An 18,219-nucleotide genomic window follows, 5' to 3' on the forward strand; every position below is an offset into this window, starting at 1 on the left:
ATATTTCCTTCATGTTGGGGAACGTAGTATTTCAAAAATATTCCTATGATCACGCAAGATCTATCTAGGAGAAGCATAGCAACGAGCGGGGAGAGTGTGTCCATGTAACCTCATAGACCGAAAGCGGAAGCATTTAGTAACGCGGTTGATGGAGTCGAACGTCTTCGTGATCCAACCGATCCAAGCACCGAACGTACGACACCTCCGCGTTCAGCACACGTTCAGCTCGATGACGTCCCTCGAGCTATTGATCCAGTTGAGGCCGAGGGAGAGTTCCGTCAGCACGACGGCATGGTGACGGTGAAGATGAAGTTACCGGCGTAGGGCTTCGCCTAAGCACTACGGCGATATGACCGAGGTTTGTAACTGTGGAGGGGGGCACCGCACACGGCTAAAAGATCAACTTGGGTGTTCTAGGCTGCCCCCCTCTCCACGTATATAAAGGAGGGAGGAGGGGAGGGCCAGCCGGCCCCTGGGGCGCGCCCAAGAGGGGATTCCTACTAGGACTCCTAGTCCTAGTAGGATTCCACCAAAAGGGAGAGGGGGGAAGGAAGGAGAGGGAGAGGGACGGGGAAAGGGGGGCTGCGCCCCCTCCCCTAGTCCTATTCGGACTCCCCATGGGGGGGGGGCGCCACCTCCTCGTGGCCTGCCCTCTCTCTCCCCTAAGGCCCATGTTGGCCCATTACTTCCCCGGGGGGTTCCGGTAACCCTTCCGGCACTTCGTTTTTTACTGGGTACCTCCCGGAACTCTTCCGGTGTCCGAATAACATTGTCCAATATATCATTCTTTATGTCTCGACCATTTCGAGACTCCTTGTCATGTCCGTGATTACATCCGGGACTCTGAACAAACTTTGGTACATCAAATCACATAACTCATAATACAAAACGTTATCGAACGTTAAGCATGCAGACCCTACGGGTTCGAGAACTATGTAGACATGACCGAGACACATCTCCGGTCAATAACCAATAGCGGAACCTGGATGCTCATATTGGCTCCTACATATTCTACGAAGATCTTTATTGGTCAAAGCACATGACAACATACGTTGTTCCCTTTGTCATCGGTATGTTACTTGCCCGAGATTCGATCGTCGGTATCGTCGTACCTATTTCAATCTCGTTACCGCCAAGTCTCTTTACTCATTCCGTAATGCATCATCCCGTAACTAACTAATTAGTCACATTGCTTGCAAGGCTTATAGTGATGAGAATTACCGAGAGGGCCCAGAGATACCTATCCGATACACGGAGTGACAAATCCTAATCTCGATCTATGCCAACTCAACAATCACCATCGGAGACACCTGTAGAGCATCTTTATAATCACCCAGTTACGTTGTGACGTTTGATAGCACACTAAGTGTTCCTCCGGTATTCGGGAGTTGCATAATCTCATAGTTAGAGGAACATGTATAAATCATGAAGAAAGCAATAACAATAAACTAAACGATCATAGTGCTAAGCTAACGGATGGGTCTTTTCCATCACATCATTCTCTAATGATGTGATCCCGTTCATCAAATGACAACACATGTCTATGGATAGGAAACTTAACCATCTTTGATTAACAAACTAGTCAAGTAGAGGCATACTAGGGACACTCTATTTGTCTATGTATTCACACATGTACTAAGTTTCTGGTTAATAAAATTCTAGCATGAATAATAAACATTTATCATGATATAAGGAAATATAAATAACAACTTTATTATTGCCTCTAGGTCATATTTCCTTCACTTCAGTCTCCCACTTGCACTAGAGTCAATAATCTAGATTTCATTGTAATGATTCTAACACCCATGGAGTCTTGGTGCTGATCATGTTTTGCTCGTGGAAGAGGCTTAGTCAACGGGTCTGCCACATTCAGATCCGTATGTATTTTGCAAACTTCTATGTCTCCCTCCTTGACTAGATCGCAGTTGGAATTGAAGCGTCTCTTGATGTGCTTGGTTCTCTTGTGAAATCTGGATTCCTTCACCAAGGCAATCGCTCCAGTATTATCACAGAAGATTTTCATTGGTACCAATGCACTAGGTATGACACCTAGATCGGATATGAACACCTTCATTTGCTGCTTCCGAAGCAGCTATGTATTCTGCTTCACACGTAGATCCCGCCACGACGCTCTGTTTGGAATTGCACCAACTAACAGCTCCACCATTCAATATAAATACGTATTCGGTTTGTGATATAGAGTCATCCGGATCAGTGTCAAAAGCTTGCATCGACGTAACCATTTACGACGAGCTCTTTGTCACCTCCATAAATGAGAAACATATCATTAGTCCTTTTCCGGTATTTCAGGATGTTCTTGACAGCTGTTCAGTGATCCATTCCTGGATTACTTTGGTACCTCCCTACTATACTTATAGCAAGGCACACATCAGGTCTGGTACACAACATTGCATACATGATAGAACCTATGGCTAAGGCATAGGGAATGACTTTCATTTTCTCTCTATCTTCTGCAGTGGTCGGGCATTGAGTCTGACTCAACTTCACAACTTGTAACACAGGCAAGAACCCCTTTTCTTTGACTGATCCATTTTGAACTTCTTCAAAACTTTATCAAGGTATGTGCTTTGTGAAAGTCCAATTAAGCGTCTTGATCTATCTCTATAGATCTTGATGCCCAATATATAAGCAACGTCATCGAGGTATTTCATTGAAAAACTCTTATTCAAGTATCCTTTTATGCTATCTAAAAATTCTATATCATTTCCAATCAACAATATATCATCCACATATAATATTAGAAATGCGACACAACTCCCACTCACTTTCTTGTAAATACAGGCTTCTCCAAAAGTATATATAAAACCATATGCTTTGATCACCTCATCAAAGTGTATGTTCCAACTCCGAGATGCTTGCACCAGTCCATAAATGGATCGCTGGAGCTTGCACACTTTGTTAGCACCTTTAGGATCGACAAAACCTTCTGGTTGCATCATATACAACTCTTCTTTAAGAAATCCATTAAGGAATGCAGTTTTGACGTCCATTTGCAAGATTTCATAATCATAAAATGCGACAATTGCTAAGATGATTCGGACAGACTTAAGCATCGCTACGGGTGAGAAGGTCTCATCGTAGTCAAGTCCTTGAACTTGTCGAGCACCTTTCGCAACAAGTCGAGCTTTGTAGATAGTAACATTACCATCAGCGTCAGTCTTCTTCTTGAAGATCCATTTATTCTCTATGGCTTGCCGATCATCGGGCAAGTCAACCAAAGTCCACACTTTGTTCTCATACATGGATCCCATCTCAGTTTTCATGGCCTCAAGCCATTTTGCGAAATCTGGGCTCATCATCGCTTCCTCATAGTTCGTAGGTTCGTCATGGTCTAGTAACATGACTTTCAGAACAGGATTACGGTACCACTCTAGTGCGGAACGTACTCTGGTTGACCTACGAGGTTCGGTAGTAACTTGATCCGAAGTTTCATGATCATCATCATTAGCTTCCTCACTAATTGGTGTAGGCATCACAGGAACGGTTTTCTGTGATGAGCTACTTTCCAATTTGAGAGAAGGTACAATTACCTCATCAAGTTCTACTTTCCTCCCACTCACTTCTTTTGAGACAAACTCCTTCTCAAGAAAGGATCCATTCTTAGCAACAAATATCTTGCCTTCGGATCTGTGATAGAAGGTGTACCCAACGGTTTCTTTTGGGTATCCTCACTACAAAAAAAGACACTTCCGTGATGATACGTTTTTGTCACAGTAGGTCACGTTTTCTGTCATGCATGTACATCCATGACGATTTTATGACAGAATCAAGATAGTCATACCTGTGCTGTCGTAGAAGTGTTCCATGACATTACCAAAATTATCATCACGGAAGTGTCCACTTCCATGACGATAAATCGCGCGTCATGGAAGTGCTTTTGTCAAGGGTGACCGACACGTGGCATCCACCGTAACGGGTCACCGTTAAGCTATCGGGTCCGGTTTTGGATCCGATAACCCGCTAACAGCCCGGACCAATGAGGATTTTCCACGTGTAAAATTCTCATTGGCCGGAGGAAACACGTGTTGGCTCACCATTGGGACAGATGTCATCATTCATTGGACAGGAGGCGCCTATGATATGTCGACATGTGGCATGGCCCAACAGAGGCCCATTCTAGTGAAAAGGCCGGCCCGTTTGACTTGGTCAAAAGGTAACGGGCCGGCCCACGAAAAGCCTGTTAACGGCCTGTTTGTATATAGCCCATTTACGGCCCGCTAACTCACGGCCCATCACGGCCTATCGGAATTAAGCCCATTAGCTTCATCTGGGCCATCCAATATGATTCCAGCCCGTTGTAACTTCTGGCCCATGTATGGCCCATGATGTCTTTCGGCCCATACGAGGCCATTTGTAACTCTTGGCCCATTAACGGCCCGTGGTGAATCTGGCCCGCAATGAACAGTGTACCCCTTTATACCCATTATCGGCCCATTATTCCATTGGGCCGTTTCCAACCCGTGTTATCTTTCGGCCTTCTCCGGGCCCATTTATTCTTGGGCTCATTTCCAGCATTCGGTTACTTATGGCCCGTTATTGGCCTTTTCTGCTCGTGGGCCAAATTCAGCCCGCGGTTACAATCGGCCCGTTTGTGGCCCATTAATCCGTTGGGCCGTTTTCATAGCGTCATCAAATACGGTCGATTAACGACGGCCCCGGCCCATGAACGGACGATTCCGAATCTAGCCCGTTTACGGCCCATAATGCGGTCTGTTATTGGCCCATGTTTGGCCTATCGATCATACGGCACGTAGAAGGCCCATTGATGCTATGGCCCGTAGAAGGCCCATTGTTTCTACGGCCCTTAGAAGGCCCATTGTTTCTACGGCCCGTAGGAGGCCCATGGTAACTACAGTAAATATGTAGCCCATGGTTATTGGGGCCTAGTTTTAAAAAATAGGTTATTGCGGCCACTAGCAAACCGCGGAAAAAGAACTGCACTGACTACAAGGAAACAAATAAACAAGACAACAAGGAAATAAATAAGCAAGCAACTTATGCTAGGCTATCATGGCTATTACACATATTACATCCACTGGGCATCAAAGTTCGCCACCAGTACAAATATAGGGAACAAAGCAGCATATCATATACACTGGTTGTCAAAATTGGCGACCAGTGCAAATAAACGCCGCAGCAAAACAAGTCCAGAACTGAAACCACTTCAGAAGAGGTCAAGAAACAATATCCTGGGTACCCATAATGCTGGGAAGATGCTTAGCAAGCTTATTAACTTTCTCTTGTTTGGCGCTTAAATCCTCCAGCACTTGCTGTTGCACCAGAAAGTATGCATCTGAATTCTGTAGGGACTTCCTCAGTCCTTCGGCTTCCTGTCGCATAACATCTGATCGATGTCTTTCAACTTGAAGTTGAGACTCAAGAAGCCGAATTGATTCAGGCAGCGAGTTCGAAGAGCTGGTGCCAGCAGTAGTAGCCAGTAACTCGAACACTACATCAAGACCGGACTTTGGGGTTGTCTCAGTGTCTTCAATATAGTTTTTATCAGCTTTCTTGGAGACCAATAGGGATGTCTCACTATCTTGAACTTTATCTGCATTACTTCCTTTACCATTGCATAACGAGGTATTCTTCTCCAATATTTTATCCGCGTTCTAAAAGAGAAACAAACAAACACATCACAGGTTTACAATGTAGTATATGAAACTCATTTTGGTAAACCAGTTCAGTAGTAAGGTGGACAGGATAACAGCATGAAACAAACATATATCTATGTAGTATGGTCACTGTATGGTCTATATCATTCTAGTATATGTTGCCAAATCAAGATAGATACAGTTCGAATCATATCTATTTAAGACAAAGCAGCATAGACAGAATATAAGTGTGGGAAACTACACAGCAATAACAACACTTGTAATGTGCATGGCATGAGAACATAACTGTTTATTCAATTGAAACTGAAATCAACATAGAGCAAGTTACAACAGCAAACACGTTAAAGAAACAGGTTTAAAACATACCTGTTGCGCCATTGGAGTTTCAATTGCATCCTTCAAATTTGAAATTAGTTGGTATGAGTAAATACAGTGATGCAAGAGCAAAGTAGTATGAACCATAGCTACGGAACCTGACCTGGGAACAATTCTTCTTCTGCTTAAGCGTTGACTTGGGGTTCGGAGTGGTGGTCCTCGTGCTTTGGGCACTACAGTTGCCTTACTAACTGCTCGTGTTCGGGTGCTCTGTGGTGGAGAGGTGCTGTGGCAACTGGAACTGGGTTACTATCTGCTGGGGTTGGGGTTAGAAGGGGTGTAGCTGGTTCTCTGTCCAACTAGGTAGGGGTACAATCTGCGTGAGTCTGGGTTATGTGTGGTGGGGCTGGTTCTTGGGCAAGTACAACCGTGGTTCTATCTGCATCGACAGGTAGCACGATCTTTTCTGAAGACCGTGTTTTTACTCTCACAGATACTGCCATCACCCCTCCAATTGAAATGGCTGATAAACAAGAAAAGTAATTGAATGTACAGACATTGTAAGATAGACAGGTGCAATGGATAGTAGGGAAGAAAACAGGGCATGAAATAATTCATATTTATGTTGTCTAACCAAACAGAATAGCAGGACATAATTTCACATATATGATGGCTAATTAAACAGGATAGCATGACACAATTTCACATATATGATGGCTAACTAAACAAGATAGAATGACATACTTCAAAATATGATGACTATGTAAACAGGATGACATGATATAACTATACGATGTGTCTATTAAAGTGGTTGGCATGCCATAAATCACAAACATGTCGTCGATGGAAACATGATGGCATGATATAATTCATGGATAGAATGACATAATTCAAAATATGATGACTATGTAAACAGGATGAGATGATATAACTATATTATGTCTTTAGAAAATGGGTTGGCATGCCATAATTCAGATACATGTTGTCTATGTAAACATCTTGGCATGATATAATTCAAATATATGATTTATATACTAAGCAAGTGAGCAGAGGGCAATCGCATATATGATGTGTCAACTAAGGAGATGGCATTCAATATTGTGTATATGATGTAAAAACTAAGCATTGCAATACAACATATGCATGATATGAGTAATATAACCCAGCCAAGTTTGAGCATACACCTCAGGGGGATAATAGGACTGGTCATCTGCCTCTGAATCCTCCTCTGAAGAGCTATCTGTAACCAGCAAGATATCTGCTTCAGTAGGTAGCATTGTCTGCTCTGAAGACCTTGTTTTCACTCCAGATTTCTCCATCACCAATTCAAATGGCTGATGCACAGGAAGAGCAGTTGAATATACAAACATTGTCGACAAATGCAATGAGAAATACAAAAAAGGACGGCATGATTTAATTCACATATATGACGCTTGGATAAACAGCATGGCATTGCATAATTCACATATATAATGCCTTGCAACAAGATAGCATTGCATAATTCACATATATAATGTCTTGCAACAAGATGGCATCGCATAATTCAAATATATGGTAATTAGACACTAAACAGGTGGCATTCACACAAAGCATGTCTAAACTAAGCAAATGACATAGCAATGCAAGATACCATACACACGATATGAGCAACATAACCCTGCCAAGTTAGAGCATGCACCTCGGGGGGGGGGGGATAGGACTGGTCATCTGTCTCTGAATCCTCCTTTGAGGAGCTATCCGTAACCAGCAAGACATGCGCTTCGTCAGATAGCATTGTCTGCTCTGAAGACCTTGTTTCCACTTCAGATTTTTCCATGACTGTGTCGAATGGCTGATGCACAGGAAGAGTAATTGAATGTACTAAAATTGTTGACAAATTTAACACGCAATAAAAAATGATGGCATGATATAATTCACATATAAGGTGACTGGCTAACCAGGGTGGCTTTGCAAAATTCACATATATGATGCATGGCTAAACAAGATGGCATTGCATGATTCACATATACGATAAAGAAACTAAACAGATGGCATTGACACAAAGCATGTCTAAACTAAGCAGATGACATATTTGATGTATAGAGTAAGCAATTCGAGGCACCATATGCATGATATTACCAACGTAAGCATGCCAAGTTAGAGCGAAGACCTCAGGGGGTAAATAGGAGTGGCCTTCTCCTTCTGAATCCCCCTCAGAACAGTTATCTTCCTCTTGATTACGATCCGAAAAGGGTAGAGGGGGCTGCCTTTGCGCCCACCATGGAGCGACGTCTGCATGAAATGTTATTGCCATGCAAGGCTTGTTTCTTTTGCTCTACATGTTAAGTTCCATTGTGTACAATAACTGACATGCATAGGAATAAAACATAGTGAGATTATGTAAGGAGTGCATGCACAAATCCAGAGTGATGGTAGCAAACTGTGGATAGACCCAAAACCAATGATAGCAGGAAGATAATAGCTTTAGTTTAAAAATACAGATAATGGCTCCTTTAATGTTTGTTTGCACCCAACATGAAACTCATAGTAGACACCCGAGATTAACCAGATAGTAGACAGATAGTACTGATTGCTGCCCCAATATGTACCCCACAACCATTTAAAAACTCAAGTTTCAGCATTAGTTTGGACCTGACTTGGAGTCTAATAGGTGAACACGACGATAAAGTAGCATGTCATCATATTAAGTGATGCATAATGTAAGCAGACACGGAAGAGTGCGGCCTCTCTTGCGGACCCGTGTAGTCCTCAAGGTCATCTGCTCAGTTGAAGATGGTAATGCAGTTGTCGTGGCTGCCGGCGGCGGGGAAGAAGATCTGAAGCGGCGAAAGACAGTCTGGAGAGCGGATCTCTGCTGTGGTGACCCTTCCGTCGTTGGAGCAGCTGAGCTGGGGTGTAACACAGGACAACAGGAGCGGGACAAACCACACAAAGTTTTCTTTGACACATATCTGTAACAGAAGTAATTGTGTAAGGGCTTGTTTGAATTTGAGGATTCTAACAATGCAGGGATAGGAAATAGACAGGAATAGGATAGGAATGCACGTGCAAAACAGAGAATTTAAAAACACAGGATTTCTGCCAATCTGGGTGTTTGATTCACAAGAATTGGAAGATCACAGGATGCAAAGAAGCATGGTGAGATTAAGTCAAACCACAAGTGTACAACCTCTTTGGCGAAGCCATGTCGATCTCAGCGTGATTGGGTTGCTCAGTGAGGATGCTCCGGCTGACTTGGCTGTCGGAGGAGGGGAAGAAGATCTTAGGCGTCTGGAGATGGAGCCCGGGGTACTGCTCCGCTGTGATGGAGGGTTTTGTCGTTGGAGCAGCTCCGGTGAGTTGTACGACGCCGAGGCTGAAGCAGGACAAGAGAGACAACGTTAACCTGAGTGGAATTCTAATAGCATCTCCAATAGATGACGTAAAATACATAACCACAAAGTGCTAGTTGTAAAATACATCAGCCGCTCATCTCTGAACTTAACTGTCGAAACTGAATTTAACTGTCAAAACTTAACTGTTGAAACTGAATTTTGCTGTCGAAACTAAACGCACTAGTAGCAGAAAAGCAGTAGCAGCAGCAGCAGTAGCAGCGCATGCGAGAGTCGGGGCAGCTGGTCATGTAGCAGCATCAGGTGAGTCTACCCTGAGCCACCAGCCACCACCGGCCAAACAGCCGCCCCCCGCCACCCGCTGCCGGCGGTGCGCCGCCCCGCCCACCCCGAAACCACTCCCCACCTTCGGTCCGCCGCCACCCTGGCTATCCCTCTAGGCCCCCCCCCCCGTGCCGAGCTTTTTCTCCGGCGATCCCCACGCCACCGCCCCACCACCGCCCCACCCTGAACCCTAAGATAGATAGTGGGGTACCTCTCCATCGAGCCCCCTCCCCGCTGCGGTTGGTTCTTCCTTCACTCCGGTGAGCCCCCCCACCCCCTGAAAATCTACTGACCCAAAAGTCGATTCAGTCGACTGAAGTGTAGCTAAATCGGAGCAGCATCACAAGCAAGAGCAAGAGCAGCAGCGCGAGCAAGAGCAGACCAAGCAGGGGACCGAGAGCAAGAGCAGAGTAGTAGCACGAGCGAGAGCTAAAGCAGCAGCAGCTCCTACTGATGTGGACGTCGCTGCCGAGGGAGCGACGCCATGGAGGAAGTGGCCGGTGACGCCGCCGTGGATGGAGCCGTGCCGTGTCGGCTTGGGACGGAGTACCGGCAGCACCGTGAGATCGAATCAAGAAGAAAATGCGGTGATTAGTGTACAACCTCTTTGGTGGCGCCGATTAGGCCTCAGCTTCATCCGAGGAAACGGTGATGATGATGCTCTTCTGGTGGTGGAGGTGAAAACGGCGGTGTGGGAATGGAGGTGGCGCGAAAGACGAGGGGAACATCGGGGCAGCTCCTTGGGGGTGGAGGACGGGGTGGCTGAACCGGCGGGACGACGAGATCGACGACGGATCCTCATCTGGTACAGTGGATGAGGGACGTCGAGGTGTTGCTGTGGACGACGTCGTCGGGGAAGAGGCTCAGGCTGGGTGGCGGACGGAGGAGGGTGTGGGGCTTCGCGGGTTTTCGCGGCCTCGGTGTACGAATGGGTGGGCGGATGGGATGGGAGTGGGGAACCATGGCTTAGGGACGCGCTTGTCCGAAATGTGGGGTAGGTTATGAAAGTACCCCCACCGATTTGACCTAGGCGGTTCTTTCTGTTCAGGGGTATCACGGGCATTTCGCGTGTCGGGATTTCAGAGGAGGTGGGAGTTTTCGCGTGCGTTGTAATTTTGGAATAGCAAGGCGCGGGTTGAGATGGAGGGAGTTGTCGGAGCACAACGAGACAAATATATATCTTAAATATTTCGGGGTAACAAGGCGCGGGTTAAAGAGGCGGGAGTTTCGCAGCACGATAGACAGAGACGCTAGCTTGAAATTTTGGCATAACAAGGCGCAGTTTGAAATTTCGGGAGAACAAGCTTAACGTGTACCCCCCAAAAAAATACAATTCGCACCTCATCACTAGAGACAGCCATGTCCCGTTTTACTATATTACTAGAAATGAATTCAAATACAACAAAAATAAATAAAAAATCGGGACAACAAACATAACGTGTACAGTACCAAAACAATTTGCACTTCCCTCAACAATAAAAAAACAATGTGTGTTGTCTAGCATATGGACTAAATTTGAGTACATTTTCCCTGTTTGAATGGGATTGTACTCGGGTTAGTTATACAACCATCTAAATATTATCTTCACAGCACATGACATGAATATAGGAGAAGTAAATTCCTATATAAATACGAACTACATGTACATACGATCTGAAATTCAAATATATGTATCCATTTTATGTTTAATTATAATCATAGTACATGTATGCTCTAGCTAGACGTTCGGAATCTAAACCATGTATGATATACTACGTACAATGTGTTTAACAAGCACAACACACACACAAACACCATTTAGACTAGTAAGGTACACGTGCATTGCACGCATGAGATTTGGCAACCAAATTATTAATAGATACCACATTATAGCATGTAAGCTTTGAGTCATATATGCATGATGTAGATGTTCGTTTAAGTCTTATAGTTCATTTCATTCAAAATCATCTAGTTTTTATAAGAAAACTAATCTATTTTAAGATTCATGGAAATGTGCGTTGTAAGGCATAAAGTAAAAACAAATAATGGCAAATCATGTAGAAAAACATTTGGACAATTCTGATACGGAAGATTCTAGAACAAAGAAGAAGTGCTTGTGTTTTGAGGTTTGTGCATTATGCTTAAGTTCAACCATGGAGTCTTCTAGATTGTACATCTCGCAAAATCTGTTGGAATCTAGATGATATCCAACGCCCAGTTGTGCTCAAATTTGCCATCTCTACACCATCGGATTGGCCTCATCCAACGACCATCTTTCAAAGTTAAAGTTACCCGCACACTATATAAAAAATATAAAATATAATATATATAGGGGTATAGATATAGATATGTGATGCGAAAGCCACCCATCATCTCCAATTAGAATAGTGTGTCCATGCACGGATGCAATGTGGCCAAACGATGTCTGCCATCGATATCTCAAATTCAAATCAGTCTGACCTTGTTCAATGTGTATACAGTATAACATGCTTGTTTCCAAACCACACCGCGGATATCTCAGTTATATTCATGCATGCATGGGTTTCAAACATTATGATGTCTTATTCAAATATTTGAATTCAACTTTACATTGATTATGACCTCACCTAGTCTTTTACACCCACACAGTCGTCTTCTCTTTTATAATTGTACCACTAACTTTCTCCCGTGCATGCATGCACACACAGTACCAGTCGGCATTATCCATCGCACACATGCAATCTTTTTCTTCAGGTCGGTCTCCCATGGATGCACACACACACACACACCTCCCCCTCTCCATCATATCGGGCATTCTTTATCTCTCACGTGCATGCGCAATGATTGGTGTTCCTCTATGTGTGTGTGTATATAGCTAGGTCTTTCACAGTTTCCCACACAAACCGATCAATCTATATATCTAGTGAGGTCTCACCCTCTTTCCCACGTCCACATCGATCAATCTATACCTCTCTATATAGGATTAAGCTAATACACACACATTAATTATATATCCGACGTCCCCCTCTCATCATCCATGCCTTCTGCTTCATCTCTCAGACGTGCGCACAGTGGCGAAGACAGGGGCAGCAAGGGCCCTGCCCCCCCCTCGCTAACATCAATATATATCGAGGCTAATATGAATGTGATCATTAGCAAATTGCTGTTAAAATGGTTTAAGTTGATGAATTGGCCCTCCTCGTAAAGGATTAGCAATGCTTGGCCCCCTAGCTCATTTATTTTTCATGGCTCCGCCACTGCGCGCAACGGCGCACGTTCTCGCCCCCTCTCTTTAAATATCAATCTCACACTTGTGCACTCCTTCATAGTCTCCCTCCACTTGGCCCCTCGCACCATCTACTAGCCCCCACCGGATTTTGCCACATGTACAATCTAGCAGACTCCATGGTTGAACTTAAGCATAATGCACAAACCTCAAAACACAAGTGCTTCTCCTTTGTTCTAGAATCTTCCGTATCATAACTGCCCAAACTTTTTTTCTAGTTGAATTGCCATTATTTGTTTTTACTTTATGCTTTACAACGCACAATTCCACGAATCATAAAATAGCTTAAGGGCTTCTTTGATTCAAAGGATTCTCAAAGGAATTTTGGAGGATTCTAATCCTTAGGAATTTTTCCTATCTTGGTTGTTTGATTCGTAGGATTGTAAACCATAGGAATTTTTCCATAGGATTCATTTGCACTAGATTTCATAGGAAACATCCCATCCACTCAAACCTCTTTGAAAGAATCCTGCGTTTTTTGTATGCACAATCAAACACTCGTACAATCCTGTAGGATTCAAGACGACATTCCACTCTAATCCCATGTTTTCCCTATTCCCGCGTTTTGGAAATCCTATGAATCAAAGAGGCCCTAGCTTTTTTATAAAAACTAATTTATTTTGAATGATATGAACTATAAGAATTAAACGAAGGTCTACATTAGGCATATATGACTCAGAGCTTACATGCTATAGTGTGGTATTTATTCAGAATTTGGTTGCCGAATCTGATGCGTGCAATGCACGTGTACCTTACTAGTACTTCGAGTATGTGCAAAACACATAAAATAGAATTCCAATGGCACGTTACACAGTGTCTCCTTACAGTTCATGAAGCCACGTGGCACATGTGGAGGCGTTGTCGCGACCTCCTTGTGTGGATTGATCACAGTGACGTGCTGCTTGTTCCAGAAGAATGTACTCGTCCTCTCTGAGCCACACTGGCGGTACATGCACGAAGCGAAGATGTTCACGCACGCCACGCACGCACTCATTCCCTCGCACGCACACGCGGGTACACGTGGGGGGGCATTTTTGTACGAAGATCCACCCCATGTGATAATTTGACGCGCGTAAAGTCCTTCACTTCATTGATGGTGCGCATGCAAATTGAGTGGACGTGAGGGCGGAAGAAAGACATTACTACTCCACTGCGCGCATGCGAGTAGTTAAATCATGGGTTGCTAGTGCTTCCATTGGTCTCCTTCGTATTTTGTGCCAATTTTTGACCATATTTGTAAGTAACATAATATTTATGCATGTCATAAAAAGTGGCACAAAAAAGGGGGGCCAATAAACCAGGACGCAGGCAGTGTTGGAAATATGCCCTAGAGGCAATAGTAAATTGGTTATTATTATATTTCCTTGTTCATGATAATCGTTTATTATCCATGCTAGAATTGTATTGATAGGAAACTCAGATACATGTGTGGATACATAGAGAACACGATGTCTCTAGTAAGCCTCTAGTTGACTAGCTCGTTGATCAATAGATGGTTACGGTTTCCTGACCATGGACATTGGATGTTGTTGATAACGGGATCACATCATTAGGAGAATGATGTGATGGACAAGACCCAATCCTAAGCCTAGCACAAGATCGTGTAGTTCGTTTGCCAAGAGCTTTTCTAATGTCAAGTATCATTTCCTTAGAGCATGAGATTGTGCAACTCCCGGATACCGTTGGAATGCTTTGGGTGTGCCAAACGTCACAACGTAACTGGGTGGCTATAAAGGTGCACTACGGGTATCTCCGAAAGTGTCTGTTGGGTTGGCACGAATCGAGACTGGGATTTGTCACTCCGTGTAAACGGAGAGGTATCTCTGGGCCCACTCGGTAGGACATCATCATAATGTGCACAATGTGACCAAGGAGTTGATCACAGGATGATGTGAGTTACGGAACGAGTAAAGAGACTTGCCGGTAACGAGATTGAACAAGGTATCGGGATACCGACGATCGAATCTCGGGCAAGTAACATACCGATAGACAAAGGGAATTGTATACGGGATTGATTGAATCCTCGACATCGTGGTTCATCCGATGAGATCATCGTGGAACATGTGGGAGCCAACATGGGTATCCAGATCCCGCTGTTGGTTATTGGCCGGAGAACGTCTCGGTCATGTCTGCATGGTTCCCGAACCCGTAGGGTCTACACACTTAAGGTTCGGTGACGCTAGGGTTATAGAGATATTAGTATGCGGTAACCCGAAAGTTGTTCGGAGTCCCGGATGAGATCCCGGACGTCACGAGGAGTTCCGGAATGGTCCGGAGGTAAGGATTTATATATGGGAAGTCTTATTTTGGTCGCCGGGAAAGTTTCACACTTTATCGGTATTGTACCGGGAGTGCCGAAAGGGGTCCGGGGGTCCACCAAGGGGTCCACCAGCCCCCGGGGGGCCACATGGGCTGTGGGGGGTGCGCCTTGGCCTATATGGGCAAAGGGAACCAGCCCCAAGAGGCCCATGCGCCAAGAGATAAGATAAACGGAGAGTCCTAAAGGGGGAAGGCACCTCCGAGGTGCCTTGGGGAGAAAGGACTCCTCCCTGGCCGCACCCTTCCTTGGAGGAAGGGCCAAGGCTGCGCCCCCCCTCTCCCTTGGCCCTATATATAGTGGGGGGAGGGAGGGCAGCAGCAATCCAAGCCCTGGCGCCTCCCTCTCCCTCCCGTGACACCTCTTCCTCCCCGCTTGCGCTTGGCGAAGCCCTGCCGGGATCCCGCTACTTCCACCACCACGCCGTCGTGCAGCTGGATCTCCATCAACCTCTCCTCCCCCCTTGCTGGATCAAGAAGGAGGAGACGTCGCTGATCCGTACGTGTGTTGAACGCGGAGGTGCCGTCCGTTCGGCGCTAGGATCATCGGTGATTTGAATCACGACGAGTACGACTCCATCAACCCCGTTCTCTTGAACGCTTCCGCTCGCGATCTACAAGGGTATGTAGATGCACTCCTTCCCTCTCGTTGCTAGATTACTCCATAGATTGATCTTGGTGATGCGTAGAAAATTTTGAATTTCTGCTATGTTCCCCAACAGTGGCATCATGAGCTAGGTCTATGCGTAGTTTCTATGCACGAGTAGAACACAAAGTAGTTGTGGGCGTAGATGTTGCCAATTCTTCTTGCCGCTACTAGTCTTATCTTGTTTCGGCGGCATTGTGGGATGAAGCGGCCCGGACCGACCTTACACGTACACTTACGTGAGACAGGTTCCACCGACTGACATGCACTAGTTGCATAAGGTGGCTAGCGGGTGTCTGTCTCTCCCACTTTAGTCGGAACGGATTCGATGAAAAGGGTCCTTATGAAGGGTAAATAGAAATTGGCATATCACGTTGTGGTCTTACGTAGGTAAGAAACGTTCTTGCTAGAAACCTATACAAGCCACGTAAAAACTTGCAACAACAATTAGAGGACGTCTAACTTGTTTTTGCAGCATGTGCCTTGTGATGTGATATGGCCAGAAGATGTGATGAATGATATATGTGATGTATGAGATTGATCATATTCTTGTAATAGGAATCACGACTTGCCTGTCGATGAGTATGACAACTGGCAGGAGCCATAGGAGTTGTCTTTATTTTTTGTATGACCTGCGTGTCATTGAATAACGCCATGTAAATTACTTTACTTTATTGCTAAGCGCGTTAGCCATAGAAGTAGAAGTAATCGTTGGCGTGACAACTTCATGAAGACACAATGATGGAGATCATGATGATGGAGATCATGGTGTCATGCCGGTGACAAAGATGATCATGGTGCCCCGAAGATGGAGATCAAAGGAGCAAAATGATATTGGCCATATCATGTCACTATTTGATTGCATGTGATGTTTATCATGTTATGCATCTTATTTGCTTAGAACGACGGTAGCTTAAATAAGATGATCCCTCACTAAAATTTCAAGAGACGTGTTCCCCCTAACTGTGCACCGTTGCGAAGGTTCGTTGTTTCGAAGCACCACGTGATGATCGGGTGTGATAGATTCTAACGTTCGAATACAACGGGTGTTGACGAGCCTAGCATGTACAGACATGGCCTCAGAACACATGCAAAACACTTAGGTTGACTTGACGAGCCTAGCATGTACAGACATGGCCTCGGAACACAAGAGACCGAAAGGTCGAACATGAGTCGTATAGCAGATACGATCAACATGGAGATGTTCACCGATGATGACTAGTCCGTCTCACGTGTTGATCGGACACGGCCTAGTTTGACTCGGATCATGTATCACTTAGATGACTAGAGGGATGTCTATCTGAGTGGGAGTTCAATTATCAGATGAACTTCATTATCATGAACATAGTCAAAATTCTTTGCAAATTATGTCATACGCTTTAGTTCTACTGTTTAAGATATGTTCCTAGAGAAAATTTAGTTGAAAGTTGGTAGTAGCAATTATGCGGACTGGGTCCGTAAACTGAGGACTGTCCTCATTGCTGCACAGAAGGCTTATGTCCTTAATGCACCGCTCGGTGTGCTGAACCTCAGCGTCGTCTGTAGATGTTGCGGAACATCTGACATACACGTTTTGATAACTACGTGATAGTTCAGTGCGTAATGCTAACGGTTTAGAATTGTGGCACCAAAGACGTTTTTTGAAACGTCGCATAACATATGAGATGTTCCGAAAACTGAAATTGGGATTTCAGACTAGTGCCCACGTCAAGAGGTATGAGACCTCTGACAAGTTTCTTAAACCTGCAAACTAAGGGAGAAAAGCTCAACCGTTGAGCATGTGCTCAGATTGTCTGATTACCACAATCGCTTGAATCGAGTGGGAGTTAATCTCCCAGATGAGATAGTGATAGTTCTCCATAGTCACTGCCACCAAGCTAGTAGAGCTTCGTGATGAACTATAAATATCAAGGATAGATGATGATCCTTAAGTAACTCGCGATGTTTGACACCGCGAGAGTAGAAATCAAGAAGGAGCATCAATTGTTGATGGTTAGTGAAACCACTAGTTTCTAGAAGGGCAAGGGCAAGAAGGGATACTTCATTAAACGGCAAATCAGTTGCTGCTCTAGTGAAGAATCCCAAGGTTGAACCCAAATCCGAGACTAAGTGCTTCTGTAATGAGGGGAACGGTCACTGAAGCAGAACTACCCTAGATACTTGGTAGATGAGAAGGCAGGCAAGGTCGACAGAAGTATATTGGATATACGTTATATGAATGTGTACTTTACTAGTACTCCTAGCAGCACCAGGGTATTAGATACCGGTTCAGTTGCTAAGTGTTAGTAACTCGAAATAAATGCTGCGGAATAAATGGAGACTAGCTAAAGGTGAGATGACGATATGTGTTGGAAGTGTTTCCAAGGTTGATGTCATCAAGCATCGCATGCTCCCTCTACCATCGAG

This window comes from Aegilops tauschii, chromosome 5 (assembly GCF_002575655.3).
Source record: "Aegilops tauschii subsp. strangulata cultivar AL8/78 chromosome 5, Aet v6.0, whole genome shotgun sequence".
Classification (NCBI taxonomy): domain Eukaryota; kingdom Viridiplantae; phylum Streptophyta; class Magnoliopsida; order Poales; family Poaceae; genus Aegilops; species Aegilops tauschii.